Raw genomic sequence first — 7927 nt, 5'->3', positions numbered from 1 at the left:
TTTTTTCGTCCGGAGTCTCATCCCAACTTGTGGGGGAATCATAGTCTCCATCATCCTTTCCTCACTTGGGACAATGCTCTAATAATGATGATCATCACACTTTATTCACTTACAATTCAAGAATTACAACTCAATACTTAGAACAAAACATGACTCTGTGTGAATGCCTCCGGCGGTGTACCGGGATGTGCAATGATGCATGAGTGACATGTATGAAGAATTATGAGTGGTGGCTTTGACACAAATACGATGTCAACTACATGATCATGCAAGAAATACGACAATGATGAAGCATGTCATAATAACGAAATGGTGGAAAGTTGCATGGCAATATATCTTGGAATGGCTATGAAAAGGCCATAATAGGTAGGTATGGTGGCTGTTTTGAGGAAGGTATATGGTGGGTTTATGGTACCAGCGAAAGTTGCACGATACTAGAGAGGCTAGCAATGGTGAAAGGGTGAGAGTGCGTATAATCCATGGACTCAAAATTAGTCATAAAGAACTCACATACTTATTGCAAAAATCTATTAGTTATCGAAACAAAGTATTATGCGCATGCTCCTAGGGGGATAGATTGGTAGGAAAAGACCATCGCTCGTCCCCGACCGCAACTCATAAGGAAGACAATCAATAAATAAATCATGCTCCGACTTCATCACATAACGGTTCACCATACGTGCATGCTACGGGAATCACAAACTTCAACACAAGTATTCCTCAAATTCACAACTACTCAACTAGCATGACTCTAATATCACCATCTCCATATCTCAAAACAATTATCAAGTATCAAACTTCTCATAGTATTCAATGCACTTCTATGAAAGTTTTTATATTATAGAAAATTTCCATGTTGTTCTAAAGCGCTCTCAAAATAATATAAGTGAAACATGAGAGAACAATAGTATCTATAAAACAAATCCTCCACCGTGCTCTAAAAGATTTAAGTGAAGTAGTAGATCAAAAACTATATAGCTCAAAAGATATAAGTGAAGCACATAGAGTATTCTAATAAATTTCAAATTATGTGAGTCTTTATCAAAAGGTGTGTACAGCAAGGATGATTTTGGTAAACTAGAAAGCAAAGACTCAAATCATACAAGACGCTCCAAGCAAACACATATCATGTGGTGAATAAAAATATAGCTCCAAGTAAAGTTACCGATAGACGAAGACGAAAGAGGGGATGCCTTCCGGGGCATCCCCAAGCTTAGGCTTTTTGGTGTCCTTGAATTTAAATTTGGGGTTCCATGGGAATCCCCAAGCTTAGGCTCTTTCCACTCTTTATTCCATAATCCATCAAATCTTTACCCAAAACATGAAAACTTCACAACACAAAACTCAAAATAGAAAATCTCGTGAACTTCCTTTAGCAAAAGAAAACAAAACACCACTTCAAGGTACTGTAATGAACTCATTCTTTATTTATATTGGTGTTAAACCTACTGTATTCCAACTTCTCTATGGTTTATAAACTCTTTTACTAGCCATAGATTCATCAAAATAAGAAAACAACACACGAAAAACACAATCTGTCAAAAACAGAACAGTCTGTAGTAATCTGTAGCTAACGCAAACTCTGGAACACAAAAAAACTGAAATAAATTTCTGGATGTGAGGAATTTATCTATTAATCATATTCAAAAATAATTAACTAAATAGCACCTTCCGAATAAAAATGGCAGCAATTCTTGTGAGCGCTAAAGTTTCTGTTTTTTACAGCAAGATCAAAAAGACTTTCCCCAAGTCTTTCCAATGGTTCTACTTGGAAGAAACACTAATTAAACACAAAAAAACAGAGGCTACATAAAATATTTATTACTAAATAGGAGAAAAAAGCAAGGAATAAAAATAAAATTGGGTTGCCTCCCAACAAGCGCTACCGTTTAACGCCCCTAGCTAGGCATAAAAGCGAAGATAGATCTAGGTATTGCCATCTTTGGTAGGTAATCCATAAGTGGCTATCATAATAGATTCATATGGTAATTTAATTTTATTTCTAGGGAAGTGTTCCGTGCCTTTCTTTAATGGAAATTGGAATTTGATATTCCCTTCCTTCATATCAATAATTGCACCAATCGTTCTAAGGAAAGGTTTACCAAGAATAGTAGGACATGAAGGATTGCAATCTATATCAAGAACAATGAAATCTACGGGCTCATAGTTCCTATTTGAAACAATAATAACATCATTAATTCTCCCCATATGTTTCTTAATAGTGGAATCCGCAAGGTGCAAGTTTAATGAACAATCATCAACATCACGGAAACCTAGCAAATCACACAAAGTTTTTGGAATCATGGAAACACTAGCACCCAAATCACACAAAGCATAGCACTCATGATCTTTAATTTTAATTTTTATTGTAGGTTCCCGCTCATCATAAAGTTTTCTAGGGATAGAAACTTCCAACTCAAGTTTTTCTTCATAAGATTGCATCAAACATCAACGATATGTTTAGTAAAAGCTTTATTTTGACTATAAGCATGAGGAGAATTTAGCACGGATTGCAACAAGGAAATACAATCAATCAAAGAGCAATTATCATAATTAAATTCCTTGAAATCCAAAATAGTGGGTTCATTACTATTTAAAGTTTTAATCTCTTCAATCCCACTTATATCAATTTTAGCATCAAGATCTACAAACTCCAAATTTTTAGAACGCCTTCTAGGTAAAGGTGGCTCATCTTCAATCCCATCATTATCAAGATTCATATTGAAAAACAAAGATTTAATAGGGGACACATCATTCACTTTTAGATCTTCATCTTTATTATCATGAAAACTAGAAGAACACACTTTCACAAAGCAATCTTTCCTAGCACGCATCCTAGCGGTTCTTTCTTTGCACTCATCAATGGAAAGTATCATGTCTTTGAGAGACTCATTGATATCATGCTTAGGTGGAATAGATCTAAGTTTCAAAGAATCAACATCAAGAGAAATTCTATCAACGTTCCTAGCCAACTCATCAATCTTAAGAAATTTTTCTTCAATCAAAGCATTGAAAATCTTTTGCGGAGTAATAAATTCTTTAGTATTGGATTCAAAATCAGAGGGAATCTAATTATATTTTCCATAAGAATTGTTGTAGGAATTACTATAATTATTAGAGGAATTACTAGGAAATGACCTAGGATTAAAATTACCTCTATACGCGTTATTACCAAAATTGTTCCTACCAACAAAATTCACATCCATAGATTCATTATTGTCCTCAATAAAATTAGACAAAGGCATATCATTAGGATCAGTAGGAGCACTGTTATTAGCAAACAATTTCATAAGTTCATCCATCTTTCCACTCAAAACATTAATTACTTCAATTGCATGCACATTTTTACTAGTAGATCTTTCGGTGTGCCATTGAGAATAATTAACCATAATATTATCTGGGAGTTTGGTAGCTTCTCCTAAAGTGATTTACATAAAAGTGCATCCCACGGCCGAATCTAAAAGATTTCTAGAAACAAAATTCAATCCAGCATAAAAATTCTGTATAATCATCCAAAGATTCAAACCACGTGTAGGGCAATTACGTATCATTAATTTCATCCTCTCCCAAGATTGTGCAACATGTTCATGATCAAGTTGCTTAAAATTCATAATATTGTTTCTAAGAGAGATGATTTTAGCGGGAGGAAAATACTTAGAGATAAAAGCATCTTTGCACTTATTCCATGAATCAATACTATTTTTAGGCAAAGACAAAAACCAAGCTTTATCATGATCTCTAAGCGAAAACGGAAATAGCTTCAATTTAACAATATCGTTGTCCACATCTTTCTTCTTTTGCATATCACACAAATCAACAAAGCTATTCAGATGGGTAGCGGCATCTTCACTAGGAAGGTCGGCGAATTGTTCTTTCATGAAAAGATTCAACAAAGCAGCATTAATTTCACAAGATTCGGTATCAGTAAGAGGAGAAATCGGAGTGCTAAGAAAATCATTGTTGTTGGTATTGGTACAGTCACACAATTTAGTATTATGTTGAGCCATCGTGACAAGCAAGCAATCCAACACACAATTTGGTATGTCTTGACTTAGCAACAGCACTTGAAATGACTCGTTGTTGGGAGTCAAATCTTGACTTGACTTGGCGCGAATCTTCCCGGCAACGGCGCCAGAAATCCTTCTTGCTACCACTTGAGCACTGCGTTGGTTTTCCCTTGAAGAGGAAAGGGTGATGCAGCAAAGTAGTGTAACTATTTCCCTCAGTTTTTGAGAACCAAGGTATCAATCCAGTAGGAAATCATGCTCAAGTCCCACGCACCTCCACAAACAAATAAGAACCTCGCAACCAACGCAATAAAGGGGTTGTTAAGCCCTTCACGGTCACTTACGAGAGTGAGATCTGATAGATATGATAAGATAATATTTTCGGTATTTTTATGATAAAGATGCAAAGTAAAATAAACGACAAAAGAAATAACTAAGTATTGGAAGATTAATATGATGGAAGATAGACCCGGGGGCCATAGGTTTCACTAGTGGGTTCTCTCAAGAGCATAAGTATTACGATGGGTAAACGAATTACTGTCGAGAAATTGATAGAATTGTGCATAGTTATGAGAATATCTAGGTATGATCATGTATACATGCATCACGCCCGAGACAAGTAGACTAACTCCTGCATGCATCTACTACTATTACTCCACACATCGACCGCCATCCAGCATGCATCTAGAGTATTAAGTTCATAAGAGCAGAGTAATGCTTTAAGGAAGATGACATGATGTAGAGGGATAAACTCATTGAGGGAGTCCTGGATTAGGGGGTGTCCGGATGGCCGGACTATACCTTCATCCAGACTCCTGGACTATGAAGATACAAGATTGAAGACTTCGTCCCGTGTTCGGAAGGGACTTTCCTTGGCGTGGAAGGCAAGCTTGGCGATACGGATATATAGATCTCCTACCATTGTAACCGACTTTGTGTAACCCTAACCCTCTCCGGTGTCTATATAAACCGGAGGGTTTTAGTCCGTAGGACAACATACAGAACAACAATCATACCATAGGCTATCTTCTAGGGTTTAGCCTCTCCGATCTTGTGGTAGATCTACTCTTGTACTACCCATATCATCAATATTAATCAAGCAGGACGTAGGGTTTTACCTCCATCAAGAGGGCCCAAACCTGGGTAAAACTTCGTGTCCCTTGCCTCCTGTTACCATCCGGCCTAGACGCACAGTTCGGGACCCCCTACCCGAGATCCGCCGGTTTTGACACCGACATTGGTTATTTCATTGAGAGTTCCTCTGTGTCGTCGCCGTTAGGCTTGATGGCTCCTACGATCATCAATAGCGATGCAGTCCAGGGTGAGACCTTCCTCCCCGGACAGATCTTCGTCTTCGGCGGCTTCGCACTGCGGGCCAATTCACTTGGCCATCTGGAGCAGATCGAAAGCTATGCCCCTGGCTGTCAGGTCAGATTTGGAAGTTTAAACTACACAAGTGACATCTGCAGGGACTTGATCTTCGACGGATTCGAGCCACTGCCAAGTGCACTGCACTGTCACGACGAGCATGATCTAGCTCTGCCGCCGAACAGTGCCCCGGAGGCCGCACCCGCATCGGCTTCGACCCATAATTCAGAGCCCACTGCGCCGATCGGGGATGGGTGGTTGGACGCCACCTCGGGAGCTGCGATCCCAACGGTGATCGAGCCGAACACCAGCCCCGCACTCCGCGAGACTCGTGACTCCAAGGATCCGGACTCCTCTCCAGACTCCGAACCCTCTGCGCCCCTGCCGATCGAATCCAATTGGGCGCCAATCATGGAGTTTAGTGCCGCGGACATCTTTCAGCACCCGCCTTTCGGCGATATTTTGAAGACACTAAAGTCTCTCTCTCTATCAGGAGAGCCCTGGCCGGACTACGGTCAGCAAGGTTGGGATACGGACGATGAAAAAATTCAAAGCCCACCCACCACCCACTTTGTAGCCACTGTCGACGATTTAACCGACATGCTCGACTCCGACTCCGAAGACATCGACGGTATGGACGCCGAGGCAGGAGACGATGAAGAGCCAGTGCCTATTGGGCCCTCGAAAGCCACCTCGTCATATGACATATACATGGTGGACACCCCAAAAGAAGGAGATGGCGATGGAACAGCGGAGGATGACCCCTCCAAGAAACATCCTAAGCACCGGCGTTAGCGGCACCGCTCAAAATCTCGCCAAAGCAAATACGGTGATTCCAACACGGGAGATAATAATACTCCGGAGTGTGCTGAAGAAAACCCCCTCCAGCAAGATTCAGCATAGGAGGATGGAGAAGCCAGCCCTCAAGAGAGAGCGGCAGTCAAAGAGGTCGAGGACGATAATTGGATGCCTCCCTCCGAAGACGAGGCAAGCCTCGACGACGACGAATTCGTCGTGCCAGAGGATCCCGTCGAGCAAGAGCGTTTTCAATGCAGGCTTATGGCCACGGCAAGAAGCCTCAAGAAAAAATAGCAATAGCTTAGAGCTGATCAAGATTTGCTAGTTGACAGATGGACTGAAGTCCTTGCGGCCGAAGAGCATAGACTCGAACGCCCCTCCAAGAGCTACCCAAAGCACAAGTTGCTACCCCGATTAGAGGAGGAAGCACTTAAACCTACATCACCAGCACTTGATACGGCCGACCGGCCACCTCGTGGCCGCGACAAAGAGGCCTCTCGGCCCTCCACTCAAGTCACACCCCGTGCCAAGGCACGGGAAAATGCGCCTGGACTGCGAGATATGTTGGAGGACAAGACAAGGCAAACAAGATCGATCTACGGATCGCGTGGGCGCCCCACGACTCGAGACGGTAACCGTCACGCCGGACACAAATCCGCTAGGGCCGAACATAGTAGACAAAGCTCATTGGAGCTACGTCATGATATAGCCCAGTACAGAGGTGCCGCACACCCACTATGCTTCACAGACGAAGTAATGGATCATCAAATCCCCGAAGTTTTCAAACCTGTAAACATCGAATCATATGATGGCACAACAGATCCTGTAGTATGGATCGAGGATTATCTCCTTCATATCCACATGGCCCACGGTGATGATCTCCACGCCATCAAATACCTCCCACTCAAGATTAAAGGACTAGCTCGGCATTGGCTTAACAGCTTGCCAGCAGGATCAATCAGTTGTTGGGAGGACCTGGAAGCCGCATTCCTCGACAATTTCCAGGGCACTTATGTGCGACCACTAGACGCTGATGACCTAAGCCACGTAATTCAGCAGCCAGAGGAATCGGCCAGGCAATTCTGGACACGGTTCCTAACAAATAAAAATCAAATAGTCGACTGTCCAGACGCAGAGGCCCTAGCAGCCTTCAAGCACAATATCCGTGACTAGTGGCTTGCTCAGCACCTTGGACAGGAAAAGCAGAAATCTATGGCAGCACTCACAACACTCATGACCTGCTTTTGCGTGGGAGAAGACAGCTGGCTTGCTCATAGCAACAATATGACCAAGCACCCTGGTAATTCGGATACCAGGGACAGTAGTGGCAGGTTGCGTCGCAACAAGCAGAAGCGCCGCATTAACGGCGACAATGCTGAGGATACGGCAGTTAATGCTGGATTCAGAGGCTATAAATCCGGTCAGCGGAAAAAGCCATTCAAAAGATATCCTAGGGGCCCGTCTAGTTTGGACCGAATACTCGACCGCTTGTGCCAGATACATGGCTCCCCCGAAAATCCGGCCAATCACATCAATAGGGATTGTTGGGTGTTCAAGCAGGCAGGCAAGTTAAATGCCGAAAATACCGACAAGGGGCTGCATAGCGATGACGACGAAGAGCCCCGGCCGCCGAACAATAGTGGACAGAAGGGTTTTCCCCCACAAGTGCGGACGGTGAACATGATATACGCAACCCACATCCCTAAGAGGGAGCGGAAGCGCGCGCTAAGGGACGTGTACGCGGTAGAGCCAGT

The sequence above is a fragment of the Triticum urartu genome, chromosome 3 (assembly GCF_003073215.2).
Source record: "Triticum urartu cultivar G1812 chromosome 3, Tu2.1, whole genome shotgun sequence".
NCBI lineage: Eukaryota > Viridiplantae > Streptophyta > Magnoliopsida > Poales > Poaceae > Triticum > Triticum urartu.
Note: the sequence above shows the minus strand (reverse complement) of the source record.